The sequence below is a fragment of the Caretta caretta genome, chromosome 6 (genome assembly GCF_965140235.1).
Source record: "Caretta caretta isolate rCarCar2 chromosome 6, rCarCar1.hap1, whole genome shotgun sequence".
Taxonomy (NCBI): Eukaryota; Metazoa; Chordata; order Testudines; family Cheloniidae; genus Caretta; species Caretta caretta.
The window spans coordinates 80465056-80486602 of NC_134211.1; the positions used below are offsets into that span (position 1 = coordinate 80465056).

Consider the following 21547-nt stretch of genomic DNA (forward strand, 5'->3'; position numbering starts at 1 on the left):
CATTGGACAGATATGTCCATCTGACTATTTTCTGTTCTTAACACAGAGACTCCTTTATCTGTAAAATAAAGCATCTTTCTTTAGTTTGGTAATGGAAGTTAATTTATACCAAGTGAATTCTTTGAGGAACCCTATAGCTTTCAAACAGCACATAATTACAGCTACAGTTAGATATTGGCATAATAATAGCATTTAAATGTTGGGTCCTTATGTTCCCCTCCCATCTACAAAGCCAAGGGAGAGGGAAACTTACCCCAAAATCTCTGTAGCTTTGGCTGACCTGCAGGTCTGCTCCATCTTCCTCTTTAATAGACATGAAGAGAAGAATTGTGAAGGGGGACCAGACCCCAAAACCTGCATTGGATCAAGATAAAACAGAAATACACAGATTTCCTCTGCTTGCACGAGAACATACTCTGTCACCCTACAGTGGCAGCATTGTGGGCTTAGTTGTTGTACTGCCATTGACTACAGAATTGTCACCATTGTTCTAAGTCTCCCCTTAAGGGGTCTAGAGCACATGGCTTGATCATCACTAATTGTGTAAGAATTTCCACATTCACAAGCTTTGGAAGTGAGCATATGATGTGTACAGTAGTCCCTTCTAAATCTTCGCTAGTGGGACATGTTCTCCTGGAAAATGGAAAAGACAAGTTAGAAGTGGCTGCACAGAGGTTACTAATGCAATCTCCTTTTCCTTCTCTGTACTGCTACTCCTTTTCTTTAGGTTTGCTGCTGCTGTTGTCTCTTCCATACTCTATAGAAGAGTGGAATCGCATGGACCTTAGAGACCATTTGCAGCAAACCATGTCCAGTTAGCAGCAGAGATAGAACTCAGGACCTTCAGCAACAAAAGCATCAATCCCTACAACTTGACCTAAAGGAGTAATTCCATTAGCTATAAATATCAAGCTGCCATCTTTTCTGGGACCGGCCACTAGGAAGAGACATATCACACACACACGCACATGGACACACACAATCTAAGCCAGTATTATTATATAATAGCCTATATTTATAGTATATATTGTTATAGTGCTCTTTTGACACTGTAGGTAAAATGGTGTCATCTTGGTTGTTTTCTGCTTTTCTGAACCAATTCTTTTGCAACTAAATTTATAGATATATACATTTACATAGGGATAGATTGAAAAATTTCATATAGTTTTCCTTATTAACCCCACTCCATCTTCTTTATCAATGTATTTTGGCAATGTCTAGGCTGAGAAAAAGGTACAAGGGTTAATGCTTTCCAGAATTATGGCAATCTTTGGGGATTTTGTAATGCTTTATTCATAATGCTTGCTCAATGCTTAGATACTAAGGTGCTTGATGTTTTGCAGCAAAGAACGCCCCAAACCTAAAGGTGCATAAATTAGAGCATGATCCTGAAAAGACTTGCTACCAAGCATAGTGCATTCCATCATGCATAATCCCACTGACTTCTGGTTTGTACCTATTTATGGACCTAATCCTGCAAACACTTGCTACCAGGCATTGATTTCAATGGGATTTCTCATGATAGAAAGCATTATGGGCCTTATTCACCATTGCCCTGCATCTTATGCAGTCATTTACACCAGTGAAAAGTGAGTGTAATATAAGTGCAAAATGTTACCATTCTAATTCAGTAGCATATCACCCCCTATTTCTACTGGTCAGAGTGACCACACACGCTGCAGGGCAATAATAAATTAATTGGCCCTTATATCCAATAGCAAGTATTTGCAGAGTCGGGGTCACAGACAGATACAAAACATGATTGAGTGCTATGACTAATAATTCTTGCTACTTCACTGCACATAACTACAGAGTAGATTAAAAGACTAGAAAATGTAACTCTGAGTTTACAATTTTTCATGAGTATAAATAAACAAAATCAATTTCCAGTTGTTAGTCTAAACTGAATTGATTTCAGAAAAGTAATTTCCCGAATCTGAGAGCTACAGTTTTGTATAGTTGCTCCTCATCTGACACTTTGGTACACTAAGCAGGCTAACTTTGTGATCCTATAATTATTCTTACATTCATTATTTTTAAAATGTGTAGTTTTTTCTCTCTTGATAAATAAAGAATGACCTGTGCTGAACTACAACAGAGTTTTGAAGGGAGAAACTATTCACACATGAAGGAGCTTGGTAAAGCTGTGATTTTCTGTTCAACTTGAAATCAGTTTATGATTCAGTTTTAAGAAGGTTACTCAATCTGAACTAAAAGGGAAAGGGACATACATAAAATACATAGAAAGAGATCATTATTTTTCAGAATAATATGTTTACATGTATACAAAGTGGTGACACAATTTTATTTTGTTCCCATTATGAGACATGTAATCGGTATATTGCACATCATTTCAAGTTATCAAGCTGTAAACCATTAGTTTTTTAAGGAGAGACTAGTTTGCAGTATGGCAACCCATAGCACACTCCTAGAGGAAATAACATGAAAATTTCACACAGGTAAGGAATTAATCTCTTTCATCATAATATTGTTTATTAAATAATCATAGAAATTTATATTTTTTTAAAAAAATCAACAATAAGTCCTGATTGCTACCTTGTAATAATCAGACCAGATTAAAAGTTTTTCTTTTTGTTTCTTTTCTTCTTTTCTTCTTCTTTTTTTTTTAAAAAGGACACTTTTCAGCTTTTCATTTCCATATGGGGTAAGATCTCCTATTCAAAGAGAATATAATTAGTTTCTTTTTTCAAAGAACTATACCCTTGTTTTTTCCCAGGTAATCAGAGTCATAGCTTCTTCAGTTTTTTATATTAATTTTTTTTTCATTCAAAACTTTATGAAACACTCTGAGACATTTACCTGTATAAGTCAAGACTATATCCACATATTATAATGTATGTGCTTGTTAAAGTCTTTCAGTCATTCTAGACTTAGAGAAATAGTGTCCAAATGTACCATATTTAGCTTCTATCTCAAATTCTCCCGAGCTGTCAATTTAGGTGTTAAAGAGACCATTTGTAAAGCTTGGCTGGGAATTGCCATTATTGACTGGAATGTGTGTTTATCATTACATTCAATGATGAAAGTGGAACATGTAGCATATGAATAAATGTCAGCAGATGTTTCTTTTAAATGGCCTGATTTCAACCTCCTGTTGTTTGTCTTGAATACAAATATTAAAAAAGGGAAAAAAGACAGAATTTTTATGACATAAGTGCAAGGGTAGTTCTACTAAAAAAAACAACAAAAATAATTATTAGAGTCAGAACAGAGTGAGAAAAGTAGAATTAATAAGAATTAATTTGGTAGCTGTTAGGCTACTGTTTGGTTTGGTTTGGAAAAAACTGCAGTTCAGTGTGGGCTAAACCTTCCCGACCTTACTCCGGAGAATTGAGTAAGGTCTGAAGAATTTGTTCCCATGAGAATATTTCTTTAAATGCTAGGATTATACAATTTTTAAAGTTTTATTATTATTTTATTTTTTAAAAAAACAAAACCCAAACACACAAAAATATCCCAAAGAAATAGGTAGCTTCCATAAGATAATAGATCCTACTTGGATTATTCTCTTTCATGGGATAGAATATTCTCTTTAAAAATTGTATTGACCTCGGAGGCCATTGAAGGATGCTCAATAGCTCAAACAGCAAATGCTCCCCACTGTCAATTAAAGCATGAATACGTAACTTCCCTGCAATGAATGGAGATCTTAACAGGGGTTTGCAAAGGCTTTTTTTCTCCTTCTTCTTTCTTCCCCATACTTTTCTTGTGAGCACAATGGAATAAGGTTAGCATAAGAAAAAGTACACAATTATCGGCTATCAAAGAGCCAGATTCTGCCATCCTAACTCACCTGGAAGACTTCCATTGAGCTCAGTGGGCCTACTCTGAGTAAAGTACTACTCAGTGTGAGCAAGGGAGGCAGAATCTGGCAAAAACAAGGATGCAGTTCTATAAATTCAGCAGTATTCCAACTAAGTCAATGTAGTGAACAGAGACAAAATTAAATCAGTCCTGTGTTTATTGGAACGTATTACGTTTTGTATGTTTCCAAATGACAACATGCTCTCGGCCTGATTTTCAGAGGTGTTGAGCATCCACAGCTCTGATGGACTTCATCAGGAGGTACAGTACTTCGTGCTTCTGAAAATCAGGCCATGTGTTCAGTAAACATGGTAACTTTCAGTGAGTATACTAAATATTTGGGTGTTATCAGATGTCTATTTATTAGAGATAAATTTTAGACAGGGTGGGACTCCTGTTGACTGCAGAAGGCTGTGGATCAGGCCCTAAAAGAAGAAAATATTTCATACCTTGGAAAATAACAAACTTATTCTGTTGTACATTTTTAATGTGGCTACTCCAAAATGTCGAATATGTTTTCAGAAATATGTTTTTCGTAATTACACGATAGGAAAATAGCCCCAATTTCCACTTTACATAAATATGCTTCATGTTACTAGAGGTCATGCAGCTTACTGGAAGTCATGCTTCCAACCAGAGATCAGCCATAAATGCAAAGGACTGGGTAAGGATTGTCATTTATACAGTGACTTAGGTGTTCATTGTGTGCCTAGTTCACCTTCTGCACTATATACTTATTAGTGCAAATGAGAGAAGAAAAAGACTCATAGGGCTTACTAGAGTGGTGGACCATACAGGTAGCTAGCTATAACTGTTTTAATCATGCCTGTGGTACACACCCTAAGGAGTTTATAATCAAGGGTTTGGATCTAAACAGCCCCAAACTTTAGGAGGCGTTTATGACTAGGGTTTCAGTTGGGACAGTAATAGAGATTCTAGCCAGCTGCCAAGTTAGGGGCAGTGTAGAAATCAAACTACAGTTGTCCATTTCCTCCTTTTTTATTAGAAGTTTAATCATTTAAAAAATATGTAAGATTGTGCTTAGGCAAAAGAAGAGTGCAGTTCACAGGAGAAAGGCACTGACTGTGACACTAATCCGCTGGCCCTGTATCTTTCCGGAGAAAAGAAAAGTTGACTACTGTAGCCACATAAACAGGTAAGAGATTATTTTGGGCTCACTTTTGCAAGTGAATTGTCCCGTTTCTATCTTATTCTATTGGAATTCACTGGTTAAAGGCACAGGTGATATTTTTCACCCAAAACTTACTTTGGGAAAATTTATTTTTGTGGCTAAAGCCCTGGAGTGGGAGCCAGGAGAGCTCAGGCTTGATTCACCCCTGGAAACTGAATCCTCCTACCTGTGCCAGTGGAGTTGGCTGCATTCCAGGAGTATTCAGCTCATGGGAGGGCATGCAGTATTTGCAGCAATTCCCCTGTCCACAGGTTCTATTAAGGCAGGGCAGGTTTAATTTGCAGCCGGACCTCCATATGAAACTCACTAGTAGAGGCTGACTTGGTGATGCCATGGTCTCTCGTTGCCCAAATCTTAAAACGGAAGGTGTGACAGGCACTCAGAAGCCTTGGCGATAAATACCTGAATGGCTGGATAGACAGATATAAGTGAAAATAGTATTATGCATTATGAACATTACAAGAGTGAAGCCTCATTGCATCTATGTGGCAGGCAAGCGTGGTTATCCCCATTAGACAAAGAGGGTCTGGGGAGGCTGAGGCACAACACAGTGAAATGAGTTGCCCAAGTCCATGCAGTGAGTGAATGGCAGAGCCAGAAATGAAACTCAGTTCATTGTTTGCATGAAGTACCTTGAAGTCAATGGGACAACATATGGGCTTAAGGCTTTTCTGCATAGGGATAGAATTATCAATGTTTGGATGCCTAAATTAGAAAAGATATAACAGACAATAATCTGTGCCCTGGGGTGTCCTAAAATAAGGCAGGTCTAACAAAATTAGAAAATCATTAGAGGAGAGCATACGGATTTGGGTGCTCAGTGCAGGCATATGTAAATATTTCTCGCTCCAAAATTCAATATAGATTTTTTTCCAATCCCCTCCACCCTCACCCCTGGAGGCCCATAAATATTATTCAGCCTCGCCACTTGGAAAACTAAGAGCAGGCTATATTTTCCTCATCTACTTAGGACTTAATACACTCCCTCTTGAATTGCTCTGTATCCTGTGAACAAGCTAAAAACCAAACTTCAACCTTTCAGCACTAGGCACATCTCACACATTCCTTCACTTCAGCATGTAACTTTTACCTCCTTCAACCAACCAACCAAAAACCAAACAATTCCCTTCCCACACACATACTCCCAGTTCTAGTGTGCAGTGTTGTAGCCGTGTTGGTCCCAGGATATTAGAAAGACAAGGTAAGTGAGGTAATATCTTTTAGTGGACCATCTTCTGTTGGTGAGAGAGACAAGCTTTCCAGCCACACAAGGCTCTTCTTCAGACATGAAGAAGAGTTCTGTGTAAACTCAAAAACTCACCAATAGAAGTTGGTGCAATAAAAGGTATTACCTCAGTTACCTTGGATCTCTAACACTGTTCTAGGTCAAGGCCATTTTTTCCCTTTCTTATGACATATTCCATTTCCTGGTTTGACACTCGACAAAAAACAAACATCCTGTCATACACATTTCCAAAAATTGTAGTATTTTGGGTTAATCTATATGATTCAGAGGAATTTGCTGTGTTCATTGTGTTTCTGTATATGTTGGATGTGTCAAGGAGTGTCTTGTGGAGTTGCAGAGTCTGTCAGTAGTTCGTTGATATGACTTGTGGCTTTTACAGTATATGAAATAAGATTGCGTTAACTGGACATTTTCTTGTGTTGCAGTGATTGCACAGGGTAGTTTTTGCACTTAAATGGTCTTAGCTGTAAGCCAACAAAGTTTTGGATGGTGGGCTGAATATTAATTAAACAGCTTGTTAATTGGCATGGCTCCAGGAAATTTCCTTCCTCTTTTACCCTGCCTTTGCCATTTAAAAGGGCACTATCAGTGGAATGTTACGTCCTATTAAATCTGTTTCTCTTTCCAGTTCTTCTTGAAAAACCACTGCTCGAGATAACTAAGCATCCTGTCTCTCAGCTTTCTTGTCTATTAAAAATGTAGACTCACCCCACTGTACATACTGTACATTGCAAAAGTAATTGCTACAGTGTTAAAACTCTGAGCAACTCCATCCATCATAACAGCTTACAATTTATTAGTTTTTCTTCCTCTTTTTCCTGCATCTCAGCCTTGCCTACAGATAATCTTGCATATAGACCAATTCCTTCTCCTCTGAATATGTAAATATTACTTTTTTTAATGTCAGCCCATCTGGTTCTCTATATGTGACATTTTATAATAAAATAATAACAATGTTTAATATTATTTTCCTTGCTCTTGGTTCCAGCCCTTAACTATGATAGGGTAGGGATATGTAACTGTGGAAATTCTAGTACTGGCAAAAAAGAATAAAAGCAGGAGGATTCTCCTTCCGCCGGCTCTTTCTTCACAAACAATGATGCTTCCTGTTGCAGCTGTTAGGTGAGTGATTCTCCCACTGAATCTTCTAGACTGTCATGAGTGTGGTGGAAGTTTCAGGGAGTAAGACTCTTCCTTTGGTCTACAGGCTAGGCAGCACTGCAGCATTAACTTTAACTTCCTGAACATGTCCTGAAAAATCCCAGTTTTTAGTACAAATGTAAAGAGCTTGTGTTATATGAAAACCATTGGTATTTGAGAAGCTGCATGAACAAGGGATCAGATTCCGGTGCAGAGCAAGCAACTAAAATGGACAGTGGGCCTAAGGGACCAGAGAAAACAGTAACAGGGTCAGAACATTCATTCAGCCCCTCCACATTGGGCTCAGCTGCAGTGAAGCTGCTTCCATTATTCTTTGTGTACTCTGATATGTGCAGTTAAGTGCCTATCAAGGTATTCAGTATTACTGAACCAATCTGCCCATGTTCACAAGTGCAATAAATTTGTCTCCCACTGTAATAATAGTGCACCAATCATACTTTTAACTGAATGCATGAATATCTTGCACATAGGGCATCTCAAAGGGCCAAATTCTGATTTCCTTATTCTGTGTTTACTCTATCCTTATGCAGGCAAAGCTCCCACTAACTCCATTGAGAATTTTGCCCCAGTAAGGATTTAAGGTCTTACCCTTAAATCATTTGATGAATAGACTGTGCTTTTTCTTCCCCTTACTGTTCTTAAGCTTTTCAGAGATTTCCTCTCTTGTGGTAGAGTTTTCTTGTCTCTCTTGCAAGATATCTGACACATTGCAAGATCCTGTTGCACACTTAAACATCTATTCTTCTTTTAACATGCATGCATAGCTCCGCTTGATGCTAAGGGGAGTTATGCATGCATACTGAAGAGAGAATAGACACCTTAATCTTGCTTGGCAGGATTTCCCTTTTAAGCTTTGGTCCCAAGCAGGCATTTGTAGTGTTTGGTGACCTTTTGCACCAGGCCAATCAGTCCATTGTGGACTAAAGTAAAACTTCCTTTTCTTGGCATGCAGCAAGGCAGAGTTTGATCCTCAAGTCTTTGAAGTGTAGCATCTGAAGCCTATAACATAAAAGCTAGTTGAGCAGCAGTAACATCAGCAGCAGAGCTTGGTACAACAGTTTTGTTCAATGCAGCAGTTTCAGCTACGTCAAAAAGTTCTGTACTTTTGGAAATTCTACATGAGGAAAAGGTTAATGGATCAGTCTGCATATAAATTCTAAGCAGGGAAATGTATTTTCGTTTTGCACGATACACTTAATGGGCCTGCTTCTCCATAAGCTGAAGTCAGTTGCAAAACACCAATGACTTCAATAGGAGCAGGAGAAGGCCCATTGTCCCTCTTATGTCAATATCTGATTTCTGTATCCAACTTTCAGGGCAGCAAACAGTGTGGAAAAAACACAACCTGACTGCAAAGACAATTTTTCTTAATGAATTTAACTCCTCAGGAATACTTATTGGGGAGGGATTTGTGTGCTTAAATGCTATTAATGTTAATGGAATTTGCCCCTGCACTAGTTGGAGAATAGACCTCTTAATGCTTTGAGTGGAAAAAAGGAATCCTGAATATCTATTCTCTTTGCACTACACTAACGTCCTGCAAACTAGTTATAGTTTCTCAAATTTACCAAATAAATTCTTTGCAGTGTCTTCTTTTAAAACAGATGATGGCTCATTGCCACCTTTAAAAATAAAAGTACTCCATTATCCACAGGGAGGGTCAAGCATGCTGAAAAAATGTAAGGCTAAATAAAGAGTTTTCTGCCCAGTTCAATGCACATTTAGTTTGTGTACAAAATCTTTCAACATCTATTTTGTTAAGGATATGTGATCTGGTCTAAACGGTGGACAGCTTGGAATGTAAGAAGGAGGAGGAACCAGCCGTGTTTTTTGTTTTATTCTAATTTATAGCATTTTAGTGTTAAATACTCAACATTGTATGGAAAGTGACAACAATAATCTGATCTAGTTTTAATGACAGAGTATATTTTTAATTATCTTGGGACTTCTCACAACTCACCCCAAAATATCATCAATAAAATAAGCCTCAAATCTGAATTTACAGTCAACCACTTCAAAACACCCCTCTGATGTAGGAAAGTATTATTATCCCTAACCTACTGTTTTAGAAAGCTGAGTCAGAAAGTGGTTAGTGATTTACCTAAGGAGATGTGGAAAGTTAGTTGGTGAGAGAAGCACAGAGTCCAGAATACGCATTTCACAGTCTAGTGCTCTGATCAGTAGGGAACACATGCAGACTCTCACTGCTCAGTCTCAGAGGGACACCTGGCAGTAGAACCAGTGTGATTGTGTCTGTGAGGGGGAGGCTAGTTATGGGGGTGGGGGAGCCAGCATGGCATGGAGCCCTGGTCTGTGGAGGCTCATAGCATGCCACAGTGTATAGGGGTGGTCTCAGAGGATCCACCACTGCCTGGAACCTCACATTCTCTGCCTGTGTTGAGGAAAATCCAGCACCCATTAGACTGTAGTAACCACTTTGAAGTGGCTCTGCAGCTTCTCGGTGGACTTTCTAGAAGGCTGCCTCCCTATTTCTCCTCTGGCATTTGCCCTCCCCACGCCTCCTACGTCTGAATAATCTCACAAGCAACCTGATCCATGGATTTGGCCACGGACAAATGGTGACTGAGTAATTGTCTGAAAATACCAGTACAGTTTGTTTCTCTTATATTAAAGTTTAGGAATCTGTGGGAAAAAATTTACAGAAGTACCAAACTCTTGTCTACTCTATACTAGAGTGGAAAATAGTCTATGGACTTTAATAATGACAATAACATGATCTCAGACACTAGACAGTCTATTCTCTGTCTCCCTTTTGTATGCATGCATGACTCCACTAGACATACCCAATTTATGCAAGCAAGTTCTATTTGTAAGTGCACATACGTACTTCAAGTGCACATCCACTCTTTGCAATGTGCACTTTACCTGATTCCCATTTGCACATGCAGATTCTTTTGTGGGCTGAATCAATGCACTAGCATTCTTAAGCTCACACCCTTTGAGCCTTACTTTAAAATGTAAATTCATGCATGATTTCTTGAGTTAGAAAGGAGCAGGTCCACAAAGGCTCCCTGAACATCAGTGATGCTAACCTTGCATGGTGGAGAGAAGAAAAGCGGATCTGCCCCTCCATGTATCCAATACAAATGCCATCCATGCAGCAAGAGTAAAGAAATGTTACAGGATCAGGCCTGGAGTAGAGCAACTCTACTGCCACTCAGTGGCTTTGGGGGAGATGATTCCTTTCCCCATCCCAAACCAAACTTTGGCTTGGTTTTGGAGATAGGATTTAACCCATTATCTTTATTGTGACTTTCTTTTGTCAACTTTCAATCTAACTGTACAGAGGAAGAACTGAACAAAATAAACTAATTAGCATTAGTGGACACATATCTTCCCCAGGGACTAGGAAGTACATTTTCCAAGACTTATATAGAGCTTTACTCATAAGAATCCTATTGACTTTAATAGGAATTGCTAAGTTAATACAAGCAAAGCTCTCAAAACACAGAGTTAGAATTTCTACAGCTCTCTACTATACTGTTTCCACCAGGCCATCTCCCATGCAGCTGCTATACGTTTTCCCTCTTTCTTATTTCTGTTTCATGCTCATTTACCTTACCCCTTTCTCTTAGCTCCTCAGTTCTCATAATTCCTGGCCTTCCTACTTCTGGGCATCTCTCTCTTCTCCCCACCTCCCATCTCTTCTCTCAGGGTGTCCTTCTAGGCTTCTATTATTTATTGTTTGTGCCCATGCTCAGCACTGCCCAGTCACACCCTCTTCCTGGTGCCATTGAAAATAGACTGTGTTTCTATCCCTTTGCTCACCAGAACTGAGGATAAGGAGTTTGCTATCATTTTCCTACCATCTTTCAACAGACAGCACAGATAATGGAGCAGGCCTTCAAAACATTGGATTCCTTTTTTCACATTTTCAGAGCCTTGTGTTTTGTGTTGTGGTTTGGCATTTCCCTAAATAACTTCCCTTGCTTCTTGTTAATTTTGTTATTAATTTTCAACACAGACATGTTTACATATCATATAATCACTGAGCGCTAGATTGCGTCATCCTCCCTCACATTAGTCAGCACTTATACTTGTGGGCCTATTGACTTCAGTTGAACTACTCATGTATGTATGTGCTCACCAACATGAACAAGGGTTGTACAATCTGGCTTGCAGATAAACTCTACAATATTTGCATTAGATTTCAAATACTCATCCATGTTTCTTGCTCCCAGTTAACACCATAAATTCACAGTAAATTGAGGCTAGCTAGGATGTAAATCCAACATGAAATGAATTTTCATTTGTAAGGTGAGATCACATCCGAGGTTGTAACGTTTTGTGCTATATTGAATCATACCACATGTGATACCATGTAGCATAAAAGGATTTGTCCTCTGTGACATAACATTAATCATGAAAGTGTAAAATCTGAAACAGAGCAGACCGAAGATCGGTGATTGAGAAATGGTTCACTCCCAAGGAATCTTCAAATTAAGCACTAAGCCTGCAAAGTTCTTGGGCCAAATTCATCTCTGCTATAACTCTATTTAAGGCAATAGCCTTATGCGAGGGATGATTTTGACCCATTATTTCTACAAATTATTATGGAAAGTGTGCCATATTACACCAGATTCATAGAATAATAATTCTCAGTCTTTCTGACAGTGGGATTTTGTGCGGTGAGGAAATCCATACACACTTTCCCCCTAATTTCAAATATAATTATAACCTTTTTCATACGTACCATAAACTAATATTTTCCTATAACTTTTCATGTTTATAGTTTCAAGAGAGATGTTTTTCATACAATAACACATTTTGAAATAATAATGAGAGCCTCAGATCATTCCCCCCCCCCATTACAAGATAGCACTTCCAATGCTATGCAAGCACAGTTGGCTATCCAAGGACCCCGGTGCCAAGTTGTGGAGGATATTCTTGTAGCAGTGACAAATAGCTTGCTCATGAATTGTGCAGCGTGTTGCTCTGGCAGCAGTGAAGTTGTCTGTGTCTGTCACTTGGTGAGGCTACAGAAAGTCTATATGGTTTGGTTTTTCTCCTTTTGAGAACTTTCTTTTAACTTACATGTGCTTTTGATGAATTGGTTCACTTGCTGACAACATTTTCAGCAAACCCCCACAAGCACTACATGCAGGTACCTATATGATGAGAAAAAAAATATTCACAGTGCCATACTTGTTTTCCATACAAAGCTACATGCTGCCATTACAGCCTCCCACATACCATTTGACAACTCGCTTATGCAATCAAGCATCCTAATGAATGAGGAGTAAACGACACATCATTCCTACCACACAGTAAAGGCATGTATTTTAATGTACTTCTGCCTTACAATTTATGGCTTTCCTGTGTAGAATTCAGATGGACAGTTCAATTTGTAAACAGGAAAGCTTGGGAAGGTTCAGTGTTAGTGCTAACATTTTTCAAGTTGGACACATTTCATTTATTGATTTGAAAAAAAATTAAATACAACTCTTTAGTAAAATCTGCTAATTATAACAGAAATTATTTAAAAAGTAGCCAAATCTTTTCAGTAAACAAATTAGCTTCAAAGCATGTTTCAGGCAATCTCTACAGTCTCTGTTGTGTACCTATGAAGGTATATAATTTAATGCTTGCAGATAATTTATGGGTAAAATACAAACCAGTTGACTTTTTTGGATAAATAATAAATAGTCCTCCTATTTCATGTCTGAGTTTATAATTAAGTATAACTGCAAAATTTAAATAAAAAAACGAAACAACAGGTTCAGGAGCTACTGCATTTTAAAATTAGGAAACTGAAAAGGGTAACTATGAATATGCAAAGATGCAGGATGGATTTTAATTCTCTAGAATGCAACAGATTTACTATATACAAAATTCTGCTGCATTGACATCTGATTTAAGCCTCAAGACCATCTACCAGGAAGCTAAGGCTATTTTCACAAATGGCAATATACAATGGCAGAGTTTTAAAAGGGGACTAACAGGCTTTTAATCTCATGAAGGAAAAAAAGTGTTTATTTTTGCTCCTTCCATATATAAATGTATTTGCTGATTTGATAATCATATTGGCATATTGGGTTAAATAGACTTCAGTGTAGTCTTGCATTCTTTAAAAATATAAGGCAGTGTACTGGTTTTGCATTCACAGAAACATTTGAAACGTTATTATCCAACGTTATAAAAAGATCCCACTGCTGTTAATTAGAAAAAATAATCACAAAACTCTAAGTATAAGAACTTGGAGAGTTGTTGAAAGGCATTTGCACATTGTAGATTATGGGTACAGAGAGTCAATTTTCAGCTTGAAGTGATGTTTGAATTAGTTTGTTTTCATTGTGGCCAGTGACAGTACTTAAGTCAGCCTTCTGGACTACATGGGTATTACTAAACTAAACTTATCAAATTTGCAACTATAGCTTTGCCAGAAACATTTTTTAAAAGCGCCGACAACAGAGATCTTCTAGCTTTCATCACTTAGGAGCACCGAGTGAGGCTATTGATCCTAAAATTGCTGGGATTTTCTAAGGAGACTGCTTGTTTGTTCTGCACTGTTGTCACTGAAGTGGTTAAAGCTTCGTTTGTTTGTTTTGGTTCTGAATGGCTCTTAATGGATTAAGCTTTAGAGCTTTCACCAACACTGTAACTGTTTATTAAAGTATCAAGAAATAAATTAACCACAGAGAATTTTAACAAACTATGTCAGACCATGCAGGCGCAATGATTGGCCCATGTGGATCCTTTTGCAGGATTTGGGGTGTTTGTTTTTGTGACTCAAACCATGCTGAATTACTATTGTAAGTCTGGGGAAAACAAAATTCTGTGACGTTAGAAACTAATTAAATAAGATTGGTTTCCTATACCCAGGTTTTATATAGGTGCATTAGATACCCATGTATGTTCACTATATAATGATGCCAAGACAGTTCATATTTAGAGAATATTACAAATAAACATTTATGCTTATTTTAAATATACTAAAACCCAAGTATTTTTATTAGCTGTCATTGCATTATTAATTCTGTTTATTACAGTAGTGCCAAGAGGCCAACCAAAAAAGTGGCCCCATTATGATAGGCCCAGTGTAAACACAATAGATAGTCACTGCCCTGAAGAGCTTACCATCTAAATAGACAAGACAGAGTAGGAGAAGGGGATGTAGCATGCAAGCAGAGTGAGGTTTGTAAACATCATTTTAGTGCCATGATTTTTTGCTTTATTTTTGTTTGTTTGTTTGCATGATAATGATGTGCATGTAGACTTGAATTAAAATAGAATCACATTGGTGGGATAGTTTTATATCTGTGTAATTCATCTCTGGATATTTCTTCAACATAAAATGCTGTTAACCATATTTAAGGAATACACCATACTTGTCTTATTTTGTCTTTTTTAAAAACAAGTTACATTAATATGTTTAGAAAGCAGTTTAAATATGATGCTCTATTTGTAAAATCAGATTTAAATATAGCTGCAATAACAAAAAGGACGTTTAGCTTGCTTAATGTACCACACAGTAACATATGTGAATCATGGCTGGTGGAGAGTAGAATTAGCTAAGGGGCTGATCACCAAGATCTAACAGGACTCTCCCCACTTCCAAAATTTTAACAGGTCTACATTTTCATTTGGATACCTTATATCATTTACATTTAAATGGTAGGAAAAAAATATCCAGTTGTGCTCCAAGACCAACCATTTTTCCAAGGATTTGACTACCCTGATGTGATGCAACACTTCAAACTGATGAACACAACTCTAGGAATGGGGCTTCAGCTGCAAAACTTTCAAGAACAATTACTTACTAAGTTCAGATTACTCTCTTATTTTGGGCAAGAAGGGATGCTGCATGCTGTATTGACCTACCCCACAAGATATTAGAATAGATGGATGTTCTAGTCATATAGAATGCCATCAGACCTCTTGATTAAAGGACTTTTACTAATGTTGGATCTAAACTGGAAAGAAAATGGAAGTCTTTACTGCGAAAAATAATTTAAAATTTATAGTACCATAGTGCACAGAGGGCCCAATCATAATTGCAGCCTGGTTGCACTAGGCAATGTCCAAATGAACAGGAAGAGAGTCCATGTTCAAGAGAAATTACAGCTTCAGGAGGACTTTCAAAAGTATTTTTTATGACAAGTAGAAGTAGAAAAAAATACATTGGATACTATTCATTTGTCGGGGGATCATTATAATTTTAGAATAGAATTCCAATGTGAACATCGTATATAATACTGACATCTAATGTAGAGTATTATATATATATAAACATATAAATTAGCCATTATTTTTGAAAATTCATGGAGGATTGGTGAGGTTTCAGAGACCTGGAGAAAGAATAGTATCTATCTTTAAAAGGAGAAACAAAGAGTATCCGGGGATTATAAACCAGTCAGCCTAACTTCAATACCTGGAAAGGTATAGGAACAAATTATTAAACAATCCATTTGTAAACACCCAGAGGATAATAAGGTTAAAAGTGATAGCCAAAATGGATTTATCATGAACAAATCCTGCCTAACTAACCTAATTTCCTTCTTTGACAGGGTTATTGGCCTAGTGGTAGGGGGGAAGCAGTAGATGTGATATATATTTATTTTAGTAAGGTGTTTGACACAGTCCTGTATCACATTCTCATAAGCAAACTAAGGAAATGGGTCTAAGATGAAATTACTATAAGATGGACGCACAACTTGTTGAAAAAATGTACTCAAAGGGTAATCAACGACTCACATCAAACTGGGGGGTTGGGATATATCTACTAGGATCCCACGGGGGTCCATCTTGGGTCTGGTACTGTTCAATACTTTCATTAATGACTTGAATAATGGAGTGGAAGAGTATGGTTATAAAACTTGTGAATGACAAGTTGGGAGGGGTTGCAAACATTTTGGAAGACAGGATTAGAATTCAAAATGACATTGATAAATTGGAGAATTGGTCTGAAATCAACAAGATGCATTTCAATAGAGACAAGTGCACAGTACTTCTAGTACACATGATTGAAATATTGGTATAGAAGGGGACAGCTTGCTCAGGAAGGAGCGGCAGGGAAAAAAGGGAGGAGATGATTCCTTATACATTAAAAATGTATACACTTGGACTGAGATTGAGATGGAAATAGGAGACAGACTTCTTGAAAGTCTCTGGGTAAGGATAAAAAGGGTAAAAAAACAAGGGCAATGTCATGGTAGGGGTCTACTACAAACCACCTAACCAGGAAGAAGAGGTGGATGAGGCTTTTTTTAAAAAAGCTAATAAAATCATCCAAACCACGGGACTTGGTGGTGATGGGAGACTTCAATTACCCAGACATCTGTTGGGAAAGTAACACAGCAGGGCAGAGATTATCCAGTAAATTATTGGAATGTATTGGAGACAATTTTTTATTTCAGAAGATGGAGGCAGCTACCGGGGAGAGGCTGTTCTAGATTTGATTTTGACAAATAGGGAGGAACTGGTTGAGAATTTGAAAGTGGAAGGCAGCTTGGGTGAAAGTGATCATGAAATGACAGAGTTCATGATTCTAAAGGAATGATAGGAGGGAGAACAGCAAAATAAAGACAATGGATTTCAAGAAGGCAGACTTTAGCAAACACAGGGAGCTGATAGGTAAGATCCCATGGGAAGCAAGTCTAAGGTGAAAAACAATAGAAGACAGTTGGCAGTTTTTCAAAGAGACGTTATTAAGGGCACAAGAGCAAACTATCCCATTGTGTAGGAAAGATAGGAAGTATGGCAAGAGATCACCCTGGCTTACCACGAGATCTTCAGTGATCTAAAAATCAAAAAGAGTCCTACAAAAAGTGAAACTAGGTCAAATTACAAAGGATGAATATAAACAAATAACACAAGACTGTAGGGACAAAATTAGAAAGGCCAAAGCACAAAACGAGATTAAACTAGCTAGAGCCATAAAGGGTAACAAGAAAACATTCTACAAATTCATTAGAAGCAAGAGGAAGTCAATGACAGGGTAGGCCCATTACTCAAATGGGGGGGAGAGGGGTGGAATAACAACAGAAAATGTGAAAATGGCAGAGGTGCTTAATGACTTCTTTGTTTTGGTTTTCACCAAGAAAGTTGGTGGTGATTGGACATCTAACATAGGGAATGCCAGTGAAAATGAGGAAGGATCAGAACAGGCTAAAATAAGGAAGAACAAGTTAAAAATTACTTGGACAAATAAGATGTCTTCAAGTCACCAGGGCCTGATGAAATGCATCCTAGAATACTCAGGGAGCTGAATGAGGAGATATCTGAGCTTTTAGCAATGATCTTTGAGAAGTCATGGAAGACGGGAGAGATTCCAGAATACTGGAAAGAGGCAAATATAGTTCCCATCTATTAAAAGGGAAATAAGGACAACCCAGGGAATTACAGAACAGTCAGCTTAATTTCTGTACCCAGAAAGATAATGGAGCAAACAATTAAGCAATCAATTTGCAAACATCTAGAAGATAATAAGGTGATAAGTAACAGTCAGCATGGGCTTATCAAAAACAGATCATGTCAAACCAACCTGATAGCTTTCTTTGACAGGGTAACAAGCCTTGTGGATAGGGGGAAGTGGTAGACGTGGTATATCTTGATTTTAGTAAAGCTTTTGATACTATCCCTCATGATCTTCTCATAAATAAACTAGGGAAATGCAACCTATATGGAGCTACTATAAGGTGGGTGCAAAACTGGTTAGAAAACCTTTCCCAGAGACTAGTTATCAGTGGTTCACAGTCATGCTGGAAGGGCATAATGAGGGGTCCCTCAGGTATCTGTTCTGGGTCCGGTTCTGTTCAAAATCTTCATCAACGATTTAGATAATGGCATACAGAGTACACTTATAAAGTTTGCAGATGATACCAAGCTGGGAGGGGTTGCAAATGCTTTGGAGGATAGGATTATAATTTAAAATGATCTGGACAAACTGCAGAAATGGTCTGAAGTAAATAGGATGAAATTCAATAAAGACAAATGCAAAGTACGCCATTTAGGAAGGAACAATCAGTTGCACACATACAAAATGGGATATTACTGCCTAGGAAGGAGTACTGCAGAAAGGGATCTGGAGGTCATAGTGGATCACAAGCTAAATATGAATCAATAGTGTAACACTGTTGCAAAAAAAGCGAACATCATTCTGGGATGTATTAGCAGGAATGTTGTAAGCAAGAGACGAGAAGTAATTTTTCCGCTCTATTCCACACTGATTATGCTTCAACTGGAGTATTGTGTCCAGTTCTGGGTACCACATTTCAGAAAGGATGTGGACAAATTGGAGAGAGTCCAGAGAAGAGCAACAAAAATGATTAAAGGTCTAGAAAACATTATCTATGGAGGGAAGATTGGGTTTATTTAGTCTGGAAAAGAGAAGACTGAGAAGGGACATGATAACAGCTTTCAAGTATGTAAAAGGTTGTAACAAGGAGGAGGAAGAAAAAATTGTTTTTCTTAACCTCTGAGGATAAGACAAGAAGCATTGGGCTTAAATTGCAGCAAGGGCGGTTTAGGTTGGACATTAGGAAAAACTTCCTAAATGTCAGGGTGGTTAAACACTGGAATAAATTGCCTAGGGACGTGGTGGAACCTCCATCAGTGGAGATTTTTAAGACCAGGTTAGACAATCACCTGTCAGGGATGGTCTAGATAATACTTAGTCTGGCCATGAGTGCAGGGGACTGGACTAGAAAACTTCTTGAGGTCCCTTCCAGTTCTATGATTCTACTTAGGAAGGAAAATAAAATACATAAATACAAAATGGGGAATAAATGACGAGGCAGTCATACTGCAGAAAAGGATCGGTTGAGAGCGGGGAAGTGAATATGAGCCAACAGTGTGATGCAGTTGTGAAAAAGGCTAATATCATTCTGGGGTGTGGAGTGTTACATAAGACATGGGAGTTAATTGTCCTTCTCTGCTCAGCATTGGTGAGGCCTCAGCTGAAGTACTGTGTCCAGTTTTGGGCACCACACATTAAGAAAGATGTGGACAAATTGTAGACAGTTCAATTTGGAAAGCAACAAAAATGATAAAAGAGTTAGAAAACCTGACGTCATCATCTCAGGAAAGGATAAAAAAACAGGCCATGTTTCGTCCAAATTAAAGACTAAGGGGGAACTTGATAACAGTCTTCACACATGTTAAGGGCTGTTATAAAGTGGATTGTGATCAATTATTCTCCTTGTCCGCTGAAGGTAGGGCAAGAAGTAATAATCAGCTTAATTTGCAGCAAGGGGAGATTTAAGTTAGAAAGTTTTTCCTAATATCCATCTAATAGGCTAGTTAAGCCCTGGAATAGGCTTCCAAGGGAGGTTGTGGAATCGTGGTCATTGGAGGTATTTAAGAACTGGTTAGACAAAAACCTGATGGGATGGTCTAGGTGTACTTGGTTCTGCCTCAGCATGGGGGATGGACTAGAAGAGGATACTTGAGGTCCTTCCCAGCCCTATATTTCTGTGAGTCTTTTATTCTAAAGACAACAACAAACGAGTCTGTGTGCTGAATTCTGGTCATGCTGAACTGTTTATTTTGTTCCTTACCAACTAATGGTCTGAATCACAAAACAATAAATCCTGTGTATGAAGGTATGGAAACTATACTTTTTATAAGTATGTTTGTTATATAGGGCCTAATGCTTTGAAACCCTTAAGGCAACTTCTAACTTCTTTTTTTTTTAAATGTATAATGTGGCTCACTGAACTAAATAAAAGCCATACTAATTTAAAATGTGCTTTAGAATGAGAGTGCTGTGGCAAATTTACTTACGTCTTTTGTAGAACGTGGCCATAAACCCAGTGGATCTGGCCATTCCCCTACGTTGACGAATCCTCTGATGATTTAAGGCTGCTGTAGCGGCTCTAACTTGTCTTCCCTTCTACCCACGCTATAGAGATGTGACAAGGGGAGAAGGATGTGGCTGTGTCATCTATGTACCTCAGCAATCTCTTTATGTGTAAGGGCAGCAGTGCCTAATTTAAAATTTGCTGGTGCAGATTCTGAGTTTCCAACACTTTTTAGACTTAAATACAATTAAAGTGAAAGAACTTGAGAACACTGGGGCTCTCCACTGAAGATACTTGGGGAGGATCAGAGCACCTTTGCTCTGTATTTGCTTTATTTCAAAAAGGCCCCGGCTTCCTGATGTATGGAGGAACTTCGGTGCTGGTGTCTTATGCGCTACCAGCCAGAGTGCTGAACTTAAGTCAACACTGCAGCTCCTTTACGCTAGTGACAGGAGTGAGTCACCTTTGTTTTTAATTTCTGTTGCAAAATTGCCTTTCTTCTGGCCTAAAGAAAGATTAACATGTTAAATTTTTGGTAATCATGATGGATATTAGTGCTGTATTTATGTGTATGTGTCACTGAAGAGGAACAAACATTGTTCTACCTGGTTCAGCTACATAGACCATATCACTCAAAGGAGTATTGGTGGAAAACAGACCTGAAGTAGCACAGTTGGGTGACTGACCTCTCTACATATATATAAACTTATAAGACCAAAGACTAGAGGTGGATTTGAAGGAATTTTTTCATGTGTAGATTTTTGGTTTTATCAAGTTTACTTCTGATATTTTGTTCAACAAACCTGTTTCAGTCTGGGAAATCATGCTGAACTCTGTGTGCTTCATCTCTGTCCCACAAGCTAACCCACCATCATAAATATAATGCACTTATTTCATGTATTTAGAAAAATGCAAGAATTATTCGTATTTTAAAATAGACTTTCTCAGAATAGTATATGGCAGAAAAGTTAATTGATAAATTGCATTAGCTTCAAATCTGGTAGGTGAGCAAAAAATCCTGCCTCTTCAATCCTGTAAAATGTATTAATGTATCAAATAACTCAAATAGTTAATTGAGCTGTTTTAATTCTGAGGGGTGTCAATGCGCACATTGAAAAGGAGTACTAACTTTATTCAGATTACCCATTATAGTACCTACCATGATCCCTGGGAGAAATCCATTCATACACTGAAGTTCTTCTCTGGTCTCTTGGAATCATGCAGAGTTTTCCTGGATTGCACAGTGAGGCTCACGTGGTAGAGGTACGTGTGTTCTCTACCTTGTATTCTGCCCTTGTTTATGATATGCAGTTATATTTTACATATGTATTTAGTTCAAGAAAGATAGCATATAAAATTCCC

The 21547-nt window shown here is 38.0% G+C and overlaps 1 long non-coding RNA gene across 2 annotated transcripts in view; it reads right to left on the minus strand.

The window, feature by feature from the left end:
- Positions 1-259: 259 nt before the first annotated feature.
- The window catches only part of LOC125638639 (uncharacterized), a 25705-nt gene continuing 4417 nt past the window's right edge, over positions 260-21547 (minus strand). The window contains exons 2-4 of one of the 2 annotated variants that reach the window (XR_007357271.2): positions 12480-12553; positions 5184-5427; positions 260-354 (exon numbers count right to left, since the gene is read on the minus strand). This is a non-coding gene — a long non-coding RNA (uncharacterized LOC125638639). Of the gene's footprint in view, positions 355-2551; positions 2676-5183; positions 5428-12479; positions 12554-21547 lie in introns of those variants that run through there. The other variant, XR_007357270.2, reaches the window with a different exon arrangement.